At 42.0% G+C, this 14460-nt stretch overlaps 1 protein-coding gene across 3 annotated transcripts in view; it reads left to right on the top strand.

Moving 5' to 3' along the window:
* Nucleotides 1-400: 400 nt before the first annotated feature.
* RNF19A (ring finger protein 19A, RBR E3 ubiquitin protein ligase) overlaps nt 401-14460 on the top strand; it is a 58543-nt gene continuing 44483 nt past the window's right edge. Inside the window, exons 1-2 of one of the 3 annotated variants that reach the window (XM_065668698.1) lie at nt 401-667; nt 3574-3721. The gene's annotated coding sequence lies outside the window, so the exon portion shown is untranslated. Of the gene's footprint in view, nt 677-3573; nt 3722-14460 lie in introns of all 3 variants that reach the window. The other 2 variants (XM_065668699.1, XM_065668700.1) reach the window with 2 other exon arrangements.

The following is a 14460-nucleotide window of genomic DNA, read 5'->3' as shown; positions in this document are numbered from 1 at the left end:
GGACCACAGCGGGGGCAGGCTCACCACGGAGCGCAGGGACATGTCACAGCAGGGAAGGTGGAGGCTGCTGCGCAAAATCCATTCCAAATGTCAAAAGCGAGGGTGAAAAAGAAGATCCGGAATAAGCCCGTTGCCGCTTCGGCGAGTGAATCAGCGTCATAACCTTACTGACACGCCTCTACAGGTCACTCCTCTCCGCACTTTCACATTTTAACCGGAACGGAGCCCACGGAGCAGTAAATAATTACTCTGCACTGCCGCTTCTATTGGCAGCGCTGCGGAGTCCGCACTCCGCGGCCCGGCGGCCTGAGCGCCTCCGGGGAGCGGACACCGCACCCGCAGGGCAGGGCAGCGCCACAGCGAGCCCAGGCGCGGCGGCGAGCGGACACACGGGCCCGCTCCGCCGGCGCCCGGCGCCACGAGGGGAGCGCCGCACCCACAACGGCAGCCGGGAGAGGGCGAGGGGGCGGCACCGCCGTGCGCGTGAGCTCAGCGCGTCGCGGAAACCAACCGCCCGGGTCCCGCCTCCCCGCGGCGGGCAGCACCGCCCCTGTCCCGCCCCGGGCCGCCCCCTCCGCTCCTCACACACACACAGGCACAGGCGCTTCCTGCGCGGGGCCCGGCCCGGGCGGGCGGAGCGGCGCCCCTTCCTCCCGCCGACTCGCAGGTACCGGGGGTGAGCCCGCGGCGGGGCAGCGGGTGCGGAGGGGCTCGGCAGTGGCGCGGGGCGTCCCCCGCCTCGGGCCTCAGCCGGCGGCCGGCAGCCGCCGCCCTGAGCGTGGCGGAGGGTGAGGGGTGGAGCGGAGCCGTTGAGCCGGAGCCGCCTCTGGGCGGGGGCCCGAGCTCGGGTGGGAGAGGGCGCGGGTTGGTCTCAGCTGCGTCCGGGGGAGCCGCGGCCTGGGGGTGTCCCGAGGCCCGGGGGGAAGCCGGCGGCGTCCGCCGCTGCGCCTCACATTGCTGGAGGGTGAAGTCATCGCGCCCATTGTCTCCCCTCGGCTCCCCCCGGGCGGAGCGAGGGGGCCGTCCCGCCCCGAGCCGTGGCGGAGGAGGGGGGCACGGCCGGCCCGGGGGGCTGGCGAAGTGGGGGAGCTGCCGGGTGGGTTTCGTTTGGCCTCGGCGAGACGGGTGGGGGTTTGTGTGGGGGAGCTGCTTCCCGCCCGGGTGGGCCGCGGCGCCGCGGGGGGCCCTTCGGTGGGCGCCTCGCTCCTGTCGCCCGGCAGCGGCCCTGGGAAGTCTCGCACTTGAACTTGTAGGGCACGGGGAGAGCTGTGCTCGCCACTCCAGAGCCTTCGGCGCAGAACGGGTCAGGGTTCGCACTCTCGCCTCCGAGAGTTTCTAGTTTATGTTTCTCTGCTCTGCAGTCCATCTCGGGTCTGGTGAATCGGGGGAGTGGAAGAGTTTCGAGTGGTAGCGGGTATTGCATCTCGGCTGTAAAGGCGCTGAGGACACAAGCAGTTGCGGTAGCCAGCGTCTTGCTGAGTGTTTTCCTTGCCCAGGTCCTTCTGCGGAGCTGGGAGTTTTCCACCTAGCAGCGGACTATTGCAGGCGCATCTTGGAGGGATAGGGGAAAAAAGGATAACAAACAGTTTGAAATCCAGTGTGTGTGTACGTGAGCTGAGGAGGTGATGGCTGGCAAAAGGGAGGTGTCCTTCTGCCTCTCCCCTTCTGCTCGGTGCTCCCTGACAGAAGGAAATGGGGCTTTGCCAAAGGGACAGTAGTGGAGCAGAGTTACGGGGATGTGCCAAAGGGACAGCAGTAGAATGCAGTTAATTGCTGAGCACAGAAATAAAAATTTGAAGCCTTCATGCCCTTGTGGTTGTTTACTGGAAATGTGCCTGTGTTTCCCTGTGAGGAGCACAACAAATCTTGTTTCTGTTAAAATACCATAGTTGGCACTGGTATTGATTAGTGTTTTATCTGAATTGCCATCAAGGACAGCGTTATTTATAAAAAGCAAAGGGCAGTTTGGGAGATGCGTCTCGCACTGTAGACAAAGCTACTGATAATTTTAAAAAATATTTTCTTCGTTCAAAGTGTTGGCGGGTTTGTTGTTTTTTTGTCTGTGTGTGTGGTTTTGGTTTGTTTTTTTTTTTTTCCAGCCAAAGAGCCACGTTTCAGTATCTGATGAAATGTTATTTACCAAGTTAATTGGAAAAGAAGGTCTTCAGTTTAATACCCAGGTTAAACTGAAGTATAAATTCTGAATTGCCTACCTAACAGAATTCACTTGCATGCTTAGAAATGATGGCAGTGTAACATTACTTCAGTTTCCAAAATCTTGCCATTATTATCTATAAACGTTTAAATGCTTGCAGTTTAAGCTTGCAGAGAGCTGAGAGAGCACTTTTTTTAATTGCACGTGAATGAGGCCTGTTTGGGTCAGAAAATGAAAATGAAAGTTTCACTTTTGCATAATGGCAATCATACAACTCTTAAAAATGAGTCCAGTAAAAGGCTTCCACACACGTAACTCTGTATGTGTATTTCTTGAAGTGTGCCAGAATTTCAACTGTTCTACACAATATAGTGCTGAATTCTAGCTGTTGTCAGCTGTTTTTAAGTTTGAGGGCATCAGATCGTTTCTAAAAGAGGGAGTTGAAATGTGTATATGTGGTTTTCTTTTCTCCCCCTTCCCTTTAAATCTGTCAGACAAATGACATTTCTTACATAGAGCAATCATCAGATTTTGATTAATTATGCTTGCTGAGCCTCAGGAGGAAGATGCTTGACAGATGTATTTGTTTACCTTTGTAGTGTGTACAAATCCTGGTCTCTCCATTAGTAAATGAATCATTAACACTCCTTCAGCTATGGGATTCACAGCCAGCATTAATATATGCATTAGGAAAACTCGGTTTATGTGAACATTATCAGTGTGTGAAAGAACACAAGCCCTTGAATTCTTTTGGCAGTTGGGTAGAGGCTTTTGTGGTGGAAGATGTCTATACCTTTTTTTTTTTTTTTCTGTTATTAGTTACCAGCATGTAGGTGCTACTCTCCCTGACAAAAACTTCAGACTGATTTTGTTCAGTGGGCAGGGGATTCTTCCTAACCAGTCCAGGTTTCGTTTTTTTTCCTGTTTGCTTGGGCTTTTTTGATCCTTACTTAGTCATGCTACAGTATTTCTCACAAAGATCTCCACTCCACACACACTTCTTTCCACGGAAGCAAAGTAGGATGCCTACATTTTTTCACTGGACTTCTGAATCCCAGTTTGGAGGTACTAAGAAAGAATTTTGAATGCCGAAATACAACTGTATTCACTGTGGGGTCAGTTTATTCTGGCCCATGGTCAGACATCATAGTGTTGTGATCTGTTTTCTGAATTGTACGTAAATACCACATACCAGCCTAGTAGAATAAATTATACCAGCTGACTTAACTGAGTTGATAGATATATGTTTAGGCCCTACTCTTTTTTAAAGTGATTTCTGACTTGCAGCTGAGTTGCAAGTCAGTCTGATTCTTTCTTAAGATAAGAAAAGATACTTTGAAGGACTAGTAAAAATATTGTCACTGGCTTATCCATAAAGAAGTTGATTTCGGATGTTTCTCTTTTTGCATTTGTCTTAGCTCTAAGTTTCCATTGTCCCTTCTGTGTTAACTGATAGAAGATGTGTAGCTGAAGGAATCAGTGTCCAAAACACAGCTTCAAGATACTGAGAATGGTGTTGGATCTCCCATTGCTAAAAGCACCCCGAGGTAGACTTCCACCAAGAAGGTAAAATGTTACATTCATCTTTAGAGAACTAGTTGCTGTAAGTAGTGTTGCAGTATATGATCTTCCCCACTCCATAGGAAGAATGTGGAAGAGGATGTATTAGTACCTCAAAACCATTTTATTTTTTTCTTAATTGAATGTTCATATTTTTTTCACAAGAGGAGACTTCCTTTTATTTCTGAGTTTCTGAAGTGGAAGTTTTATCTGTGATTTAGTCTGATAGTTCATTTCTGGTAGTTTGTCTTTTAAATCTTCAATGAAATATTTAAGGAAAATCGAAACCTTTTTGTGTTGTATATAGATTAGTTTTCAGACATTGTGTGATCTGCTTCAACTCAGAAATAAATAAAAATCCAGGTAAACAACTGTGAATTTGAACTAAAGAGTAGAATTTAGAGTAGAATTTCAGTCTTTCTATGAAGGTTACTTCAAAAGGTTTCTTCAGGCACTCATTTTTTAATTCTGTTTCTTAGTGCTTTGTGATAAGTTACTGTATAAGTAGGGATTTGGTCTATTGCTGATACTTACAGATTGAAGGATTTTTTCCCAAACTTACATTAACTAATGCTCACCTCATTATCTCAGATTTTCTTACAAGTTTATTCTTCAGTTGATGAGAAGAGTGTGTGAAGAGCCTTTGCTCCTCTGAGTCATAAGGGAGCTTAGTCCTCAGTGATCTCTGCTTGTTTCATGTACATTTCTGGCACTTCTCAGGCACTGCGGAACTATGCTTTATCTTGGTTGTGATTGCTGATCCTTCTCTGGTGTGGTGGGTTGCTTCTTTTTTCTTTTAATGCAGGTAGTCAAGGATCCAAAATAACGCAATGGCTATCTAAAAAGAGCTATACATTTTATGTGGGACTAGAATATTACAGGGCTGTACTAGAAATTTTCTTCCTGTTGTGAATGTGGCTTATACCAGCTTTGGATAGTCTTTGAGTTCTTCAAAGTAGAATTCAGAGAAGGAAAAAAAGTCATGAGATGTCATTTGTGATGTCACCCTTAGATCTTTCCTCATTAAGGTAGGTTAGGAGGCTATTGACTGTGGTTTCCTTCACTTTCGTGGAAGTTGTGGCATAATTAACCCTATCTATAGGTTTATGCATGAAATAAGAAGTAGGCGGACTTCCATTTTAGGTTACTTTTTTTTTTTTTTTTTTTCCAGTGGGAAGTTTGCTCTGGGCTTTTCCATTCTTGAACTCTGGATTGAAGTCAGTTACCTGCTGGGTGACTTACTAGCATATTGTTGGACAGGTAGTCAGAACACTGCCGCTGTAATTGCCATTTACAAGACAAGATCAGCTGTAGCTTTTCCTTTTTTTTTTTTTCTAAAGGGCAAGTTTCCATCAGGTTCACTTCACATCTAGATACATTGCACCAATCTAGAATGTTGATATAAGGGTTGCGTTAACCTAAAGCAGCTTAGCAAAGTGACCTAATGAAAGGAGCTTAAATAAAAGTTACATATACACAGGTGTTTCCTCAGGCATTAAAACTTCCTCTCTTTAGAGGCCAGCATATCCCCTAATGATACCTTCAGCAAGACATTTGAAGGGCATCTTGCAGAAATAAATGTTTGTACCAATTCTGTTTGGTATAGTTGCTTGTTTTTGCTTCCTAAGTAGAACACAGCTCTTGTTAATGCAAGTATCCTGTTATTGTTCAGCCGAAACTGTCATTGTGGGACTGTGTCAGTTCTGTTTCCATTTATAGATGAGACAAATTACTGTTAAACATTTTTCCATAGGTCCTTTAGTTACTCCCATAAGGCAGATTAGAGCTCATATTCTAAATTGGAGCCCCTGGCTGTCCCCTTCAGTTGTTCCATTTAGTGAATGAAAAACTGCTTCAGCAAAAGAACTAACAGGAGAAACTGTCTACAGTAAGAATCATGTTGCTTTGTTCTCATTGTGTTTAACTAATGCTGCATATCCTTAATAAATCAAAGTATCACTTTTAAATTTCCCAGTTAATGATCAGGTTTTTCACATAAAACCAGACTCTGCAAGCCACAGTTAAGTTCTATTTTTATCTGAAAATACTTAATCTGTAAGACAGTTCCAGCTATACTGTTTAGTGCCCATGTTAGACTTCCAGTGAGACAAATTTACATCATCTGTATTTTCAAGAAATGGTTTGTAGGGAGTGTGAAGTGGTCCTGCTCCTTGGGAGATCTGCTGAATAGCAGAGGTTCTGGTGGGGCTGAAAGTTGTAGTTGAGGCATGAAGATTTCGCAGTACTGCCTGGATAGCGTTCTGGATATGACATCACAGCAGCAGTGTTGCTGCACCTTGGTTTTGTTTTTAAATATTTATATAAAGTAGTCTAGTTAACTGTCTGCTTTTAGACAAATATGAGTCTGTCTTGGCACCATAATGGTTGCATTCCAGAGGAAAAGACTACTGGTGGTGCCATGCCTGCATGCGTCATATTTCCTTTGCTGAAAGTACATGGTGCACAGAACCTGCAGTATGTTTCAGTGAAACTGGACAAGGGGAGGGATGTTCTGGCAGATCTAGTGCAGTATCAATCTGCAAAATAAACATTTATACCTGTTTTAGGAAATAAAAGGCTTTTATTCTGTGAATTAGATGGTTAATGAATGCTTTGGGCTTTTTATGACCTGAAAATTGGAGGCCATATGCTCAGCTTATATTTGGTGCTGCAGCTCTTCCATGTATTAAGCTCTAATTGTACCTTGACAGTATATGTTTTTGTAAGTATTAACATCTGTAAGGAAACTGTATATAAGTGAAGAAGCTAACAGCAGTTGCTGCTGCATACTGTTTGGCTTTTCTCCTTTGTATCAAAATGTTTCATGTATTGAGTATCCAGTCGTCCCTCAAACATTTGATAGTGGAAGAACAGCTGGATGGCAATTAATAGTGGCTGTCGTGAGACCACCCAACTGGTAAAGGTGGAGCTTGCTGAGAAACTATTTTTCAGGTCAGCCATGGGGAAGTATCTTTTGGTTTGCCTTTCATATTTTCATAATAAGTAATATAATATGTTGATCAATGCAAAGAAATGTGACTGCCAGATGAAGTGTATTCAAGGTTAAGACTTTATTTTTAGAATATCTACTGGAAAAATAACTCTTATCAAAGATTTCTCCACTGTGTGTCCTGATGGAGGTGTTCTGACTTTGTGTTCCTCTGTCTTAAATCAAATATAAACAGAATAAAGCCTTTAAAATTACTTTTTTTTTCTTTTTTAATTAAAGACCTTGCTTCAGTTTCCTGAGAAGAGCAGTTACCTTCTCAGTTTCATTGTACCTGTGAAGCTTTATCTGATACTTTCTTTTTGATTGACTTTGCATTTTCAAAAAAAAGAGTCCAGCTTTCCTTTATATGACACAGCTAAAAATACGTCTTGGGAGACCAGAAGCCCTTTTACTCAGGGTCAGAGATGGAGGTATCAAACTTCTAGGTCCTTTTTAAGCAAAGGGATCTTTAGTGCTTATAGTCTGTGAAGCCAGGCTGTTGCTTTCCTGAAAGTGTAAGATTCTGCAGTCAGTGTAAGTTTATCTGTGGGACAGCATAAAGAAGAAACTTGCAAAGAGCTATTGTGCTCACTGTTTTTCTAAATTTTACAATATCATAGTTTTAAGCCATCTCCATTTAGACTGAGGAATTTTTTAACTAGTGACCAAAAGTATTTTCCTCTTTAAGTTCCTACCTAACTAGTTACTTTTTTTCCCCTTTCTTCTGCTTCCTGTTCCTATTTGCTGTTGCGTTTTTTTTTATATATATATTTTTTTTTACCCCTTTATGTGGCAGTTTGCTTTTGGTCAGACTATCTTTGGTGGTGGTGTGTAGCTGCAGAAAAGTAGACTTTTCTTTCTGTGACCTGACACCAGGCAGAAACTCAGCCAGGGTAAGAATAGAAGAGGGCCCTGTAAGCTCAACACAGGAGTCCTGAGTCTTTCCATTATTAACAATTAAAGATGATTCCAAGATGAATTAGGTAATGGAGTAAATAACTAATGAAAAGAGAACAAGGATAAACAAAGAGAAAGATCCTGATTATTAGGATTACATGCTGCCTGCCTGTCTGAAAAAGGCAGTACAAGCTTTCCTGTTTTCAGTGTTAATTTAGTTAGTAGATAAGGTATATCTGGCACATACTATAGCTTATCTTTTGCTGTTGAATTGAAGCTTTGCAAGGAGGTGGTGTTTACTGGGGAATGGGTTAAGAAAAAGAAGTGTCCTGTTCAGTCCTGCCCAGCTTTTTCTCTAAAACAGTAAGCAGTGAAAATGGTTTCTTTCCACCTCCTACAGCCTGCCCTTATCAACATAATATCGTGGCTGGATCTAGGCCAAGAAGTGCTGTTTCGGTAAAATATGAAGACAGTGACATGGTTCTGTTTTCATTCTTGGGGTTTTTTTTTGGTTGTTGGTTTGTTTGTTTTTTTTTTATCTGTTGTTTGATGTGTGAAGTACCGCCCTATTTTTTTTAGGACTATATAATCATATCCTCATCTCAAAGTTCATGCTATATTACCTTTCTGTTTTAAGGATAACAAATAATTTCTAAGTCAGTTTCAGCATGGATTATCTCCTGCAAGCTGTAGGGGTATTTGCACTGTATGGCTTTCAAAGCCATTACATGGAAAATGGCATATGCACAATAAATGTAGAGCCACAGTATGCTGCATTTGTGGGACAGATTCTTTTAAAACTTCAGCAAATTTGCCTTTGTTAATCTCTGGTTGAAAGTTAAAAAAAAAATAAAAATACATATTTTGGTATGGTTGGTATTACTCCTGACACACGTGAAATATACCTCTTCAGAGTATGCAGAACAGTTTTATGTGCTGAAAGTCATTCAGTGCAAGAACAAATTAGAACTCTGAAAGGAGAGAGCTTCCAGTTGGCCGTACAATGAGCAAAAATACAGTACTTTATGGAAAGCTTCGACAGATTGATGCTTTCATCTGTAAAAAAGCAATGTAGGTACTGAAGCTGTCTGTAAAATGTAGTCCTTCTGAAGTTAGAACTATTCACCTTTCAAGTTCATCTGTCTGAAATGTGTGCTTTGTACAGTATTACTGTAGACTAGTAACAGTATGGCTGGCTTTGGATTATTTGGCAAGGAAAATAAAACCTTGGTTTGATTTGATTTTCTTCAAAAAGGGAGATTAGATATACCTTCATTATCATGTAATTGTCAAGTCATCAAAGGAGTTGACTAGAGTATGGCTTTGAGTAAATATTGTCTGTGCATACATGCAGTAATTTTAACTTCTGTAATAGGCATTCTGCAAAACTGCATTTTGAAGGTGAAGAGTGGCTCAGGCTTTAATGGTGTGTGGCATGCAAGAACTTTTTCTAGTGTAAGGACAAGGAAGATGCCTTAAGATGCTGATAGTTCAACTTTGTATCTCAGAAAACATGATGGTGAATGCACTAGAAATACTAGAAACAGGTAGGTATAGCTTCAGCAGTGATAAGATGATTTATTTGCCCTGGTTTTGTAATGTGAAGGATTGTACATGTCAAAGTGAAACTGATTCTGCCATTGCATACAGTTTGTCATTTTAAGGTTTCAGGTCAAATTCTCAAATGTTAAGAAATGCCAGAATTAAGGCTGAAGAAGCAACCGTAGTTTGCTTGCTTTTTGTGCCTGCTTTTATTAAGTTGTAGTCCTTAATGACACAGCTGTGGCTTTGTAACTTTTCCTTCCTTGCAGAAGCATTCTTTAGAGTACATTTGCCCTGTCCACTGGTGAGTCCATCTAGGTTGGGCAGCAATAAACCTAGTCTCTAGGGCAGTTGTTTCCTTTGAATAAATTTGGAGATCTAATGAAAATAAAGCAGAAAACTTAAAAGATTTTCTTCATGCCTGATGGAGCTGTCTGAGTCCTGGCTATGTGTTGTGGTAGTTACTGGTTTGGTTGGGGTGGTGTGTGTGTGTGTATAGAATTGATACTGCAGGTGTCTTTGAACGTGTAATTTGCTGTGTAGCATAGCCTAAAACAAATTAAGTTCTTGGGTATCTGGGATCAGGCACCTGAGGTTGGTAAATAAATCCATCCTTAATCGTATGCTTTAATATTGTGTCTGTTAATAGGAATAATACCCATGCTACTTCAGTGGGATGAATATGCTATTTGACTATTTCAGCAATATTAATCTAACATATCCGTGCTCTGCAGTGGCCCATTTATATGCAGGTTTGTTTTTTTTATATATGTTGGGGTTTTTGTTTTTTGTGGGGTTTTTTTTTGTTTGTTTGCTTGTTTTTTTTTTTATTAGATAAGGGGGCATGATGGGTAAGAACAAATAAAATACTGAGTAGTGACCTGATTACATGTGAACCTGGCAAAGATTCTATGGGATAAAAGGGGTAAGATGTCATCATGTACTTCAGGACTCATTTCCACACTCCAGGACTCAATTCTGTTTACTTTATGAAGTTACTTCTAATGTAGTTTGTGTGCTGTTTCCTAGCTGTTAAAAATAATAATTGCAATCATATCAGCAGGTTTAGAAGCTACTCACTGGGCAGACTGCTGCTATTTGAGCTAGTGGTATCTAATAATACTCTTTCATGCTTTATAGGGATCAACCCTAGACGGTATGATCCATGTGCTTATGCAGAGGGTTTTATGGATGTCTGTGGACTGTGAAGGATGAGCACTAGAGGAAGCCATGCTTTGACACTACAAGCTGCTTTGGCTGCTTTTTTTCTTTGTTACTAACAGCATACCTTTTGGTTTCTACATACTTCATAGTGTTTTATCCAAATCCTATTTGTGTGTAGTCAGGATTTTTGTTAGGAAGATATCTTAGCCTGCCTAAACTCATATCCTTTTCAGTGCCTAATCTGATGTCTCTGTCTTTCTTGTCATTTGAAGATGCTCCCTGTTTCCAGTTCAGTTGTTCTTTTATGGTCTCTCTTACCTTTCCCCTGTAATTGATACCTCATTTTCTTCTAGTGTTGTGATCAGCTAGTCAGTTCTCCTGCCTCACTGGATTTTTTTTATGAGATATGTTGTGTTTTTCTTACCTGTGATGGAGTTCCCAGGTTACTTCCCTTGAACAGCTCCTGTCCCTCTCCTCACTCTGTGGTCCATGTTGTTTTGTGGTGGTTTTTTTTTATTTAATTTAATTTAAATTCTTTCTAGCACTCTGGCGGAATTTAGACATGCTATTCCTGTTCTGGTGCAGACTTTGGTTGCCCTTCTGGCAGCCACCACTTCCACTGTTGTTAGAATTGCAGCATGGTTTGGGTTGAAAGAGGCTTTTGGAGCACAGCCCTTGATCAAAGCAGGGCTATTCCTGGTCAGGTTGCTCAGGATTGTGTCTAAGCAAGTTTGGACTATATCCATTTTTAGTTTTATTTACTTATTTCCCCCCCGGCCCCTCCTCTCTCCATGAGTTGAATCCTGGGCCTCCCCCCACCATTAGATTAGAGTATTTTCTACATTGCTGCTACTTTGTAGTGGGGTCTTAGAAAGGGTAAGTCAGCTTCTTAGCTTTATTTTCTGGTGGTTTGACCCAGCATATTGTATGCCTGGAAGTGAAAGGGAGAGTCTGTTTGATTCCAGGCTGGATCAAGTTTGGGAGAGATTTTAGCAGATTAAAAGATATGCTTTTTTTTTTGCTGAAAACCATGTATCTTCCTCTCCCATTCCCCCAAACTTGCAATATTCACTATATTTGCATTTCTGGAAGGCTCATAAAATGTACATCCTATATACATAGGCCAGAACTCAAATTCCAGCTCTGAAGTGTGCTTGTGCTGAACCTTTTCAGAGGAAATACTGAAAGTCTTTTGTAAGATTTTCTTTACTAAAATGTTGTGTTTAAGATGTGTGGGGTTTTGTTATTGGCTTAAGTAGTTTGGTTGAAACAAGAATGCTGAAGAAGATTATAGTACACAACTTTCAGCCCAGTTTGCCTGAAAAGATTCTGAGCAGCTTTGGAAATAGCTGGAAGCGTCAGTCAGTCATAATGATAAGAGTTGCTAGCCTTTCTTTTAACAAGAAATGATTGTCTTTTGAAATAAATGAATGACTTAACTGTAAAAATTAGGTGACTCACAGTGAATTTAACTTATTACTTTAGCTTTTGTTTTCAATAGCATGGTTATATTTTCCAATTTGACTTAATCTGGCTGTCTGCTTACATTCTCCTCCCCCATAACATCTGCTGTTTAACCGTGAAGTGCTATATCCATCCTTGCTTTAAGCCTGCTGCTGCTTTTTGTAGGCGTGCTGCACTCTTTTATGCTGCTCGTATCTGGCCTGTAGAATAAGTTCTGGTAAATGATTGCCTTTTGAGAGTTAGTCCCACAGAGTAGTGTAAGAAGCTACTTTAGAAGCTTAGCTGCTATGGTAAAGAGATTGTTAATTTCACAAATAGCCACAGTGGTTTAAAATGTTAAACCTGGTGCCACTTCCTATTTATTACTGTCATCTTGGAATTTACTAACCTACAGCCATCTATAATGAAATGAATGCCCCTGTTTCCATTCAGATATGGACATATAGCTTAAATCTATTTTATAGGCACTTTAAACTGAACATCAGAAGAGTGCAAGGTGGCCTCAATTTCTGTTGCAGGGTAGGTTAACCTACAACTGAGACAGCATGGGCAACTACCTGTACTAATTTAAACCCTTCAGGCTAGTTAAGTAGGGCTTCATCTGTAGGACTCTCAAACTATGTAGTGAAGCTTCCTGAGCATACAGTACCTGTATACTAGAGCATCTTGCTTTGAGCATTGGAGAAGACTCATTCCCTTTATTATTCAACATTTTAAAATGCAGGAAAATAACATCTTATCTATCTGCATTCCTGTAGAACTTGTCTGCCATGTTTCTGTCCACATCAAGTTGCTGTGTGCATTGTTGGAGGAAGTTATATTAAAATATAAAACCTCTGCAAGTTGCCTACCTGGACATTAATATAATTTTGTTAAATGTATTTCTTTCCCCACTAAAGTAAGTTTCTTAAAGTTATATATATCTTAATTAGTTTTAACTCCAGGTGTTACTGTAACTTAAGTGCTAACTGGTTTATACAATAAGTAAGTTTGAACTAAAACTGAGGGCATCTGGAAAACAGTGTAGTGTCTTATAGAATTCTGCAGTCAAGCTTAAAGGTTTTGGGTTTTGTTTGTAACTGTCATGTCCCTGTGTATTTTACTGTTTAATTGTAGTGATGTTCAGGATTTTCTTCATGTATTTACAACTTGAAGTGACATTGGTGTTTTCCTGGTACTGTTGTTTAATTTTGTGCTTAGGGCATACAGCAGAATGCTTGCTAGTACTGTGGAATAACTGTGGTTGCTTTCCTTTTGTAAAGTAGTAAGATAAATGTTAAAGTGTATATTTCTAGCAGGTAACTTAAAGAAATGTTTGAAAGATCTCCTGTGCTGACATGAAGCTTCTTTTTTAGGAAACTTTAATAGCTTTTCAATGAAATTACACACCTGCTTCCTCTAATGTATTTGTGTAACTATTTTCTTTGGAACCATCGGAGGAAATAAAGGGTTTCAAATAAACAGCAGAGATCCTAACTTCAAAGAATTTCCTTCAAAAGTGAAATAACTTCACTTTCCTTTCTTAAATGAATAAAACCCAAATGTAACTTACCTTGTTATATGTTTCATTAATGTGTATAAATCTAAAGGGTCTTTCACAGGAAAATAATTATTAGTATAGGACACCTTGAATTAGGTTACATGGCAGATATGGTTTAGTGGCAGACTTGGTAGTGTTAGGTTAATCTTTAAGATCAAGTCCAACTGTTCCACCAGCACAGCCAAGGCTACCACTAACCCATCTCTGAGGGCCTCATCTACACAGTTTATGAACACTTGCAGGGACGGCGACTCCACCGCTGCCCTGGGCAGCCTGTTCCAATGCCTGACCACCCTCTTTGTGAAGAAAACTACCTTTCAGGTAGTTGTAGGGAGCAGTAGAATCATAGAATAGTTAGGGTTGGAAAAGGACCTTAAGATCATCTAGTTTCAACCCCCCTGCCATGGGCAGGGACACTGCACACTAAACCATCTCACCCAAGGCTTCGTCCAACTTGGCCTTGAACACTGCCAAGGATGGAGCATTCACAACCTCCCTGGGCAACCCATTCCAGTGCCTAACCACCCTGATGGGAAAGAACTTCTTCCTTATATCCAATCTAAACTTCCCCTGTTTAAGTTTGAACCCGTTACCCCTTGTCCTTTCACTACAGTCCCTGACGAAGAGTCCCTCCCCAGCATCCCTATAGGACCCCTTCAGGTACTGGAAGACTGCTGTGAGGTCTCCACGCAGCCTTCTCTTCTCCAGGCTGAACAGCCCCAACCTTCTCAGCTTATCTTCATACTGGAGGTGCTCCAGTCCCCTGATCATCCTCGTGGCCCTCCTCTGGACTTGTTCCAACAGTTCCATGTCCTTTTTATGTTGAGGACACCAGAACTGCACACAATACTCCAGGTGAGGTCTCATGAGAGCAGAGCAGAGGAGCAGGATCACCTCCTTCACCCTGCTGGTCACGCTCCTTTTGATGCAGCCCAGGATACGGTTGGCTTTCTGGGCTGCAAGTGCACACTGCTGGCTCATGTTCATTTTCTCATCGACCAGCACCCCCAAGTAAGGTCCCCCCTGAGCCTTCCCTTCTCCAGACTAAACCCCCCAGTTCCCTCAGTCATTCCTCATCACATTTGTGCTTCAGACCCTTCACCAGGTCTGTTGCCCTTCGCTGGACCTGCTCCAGCACCTCAATGTCCC

This window comes from Lathamus discolor, chromosome 2 (assembly GCF_037157495.1).
Source record: "Lathamus discolor isolate bLatDis1 chromosome 2, bLatDis1.hap1, whole genome shotgun sequence".
Lineage (NCBI taxonomy): Eukaryota > Metazoa > Chordata > Aves > Psittaciformes > Psittacidae > Lathamus > Lathamus discolor.
Note: the sequence above shows the minus strand (reverse complement) of the source record. Positions and strands in the feature narration are given on the sequence as shown.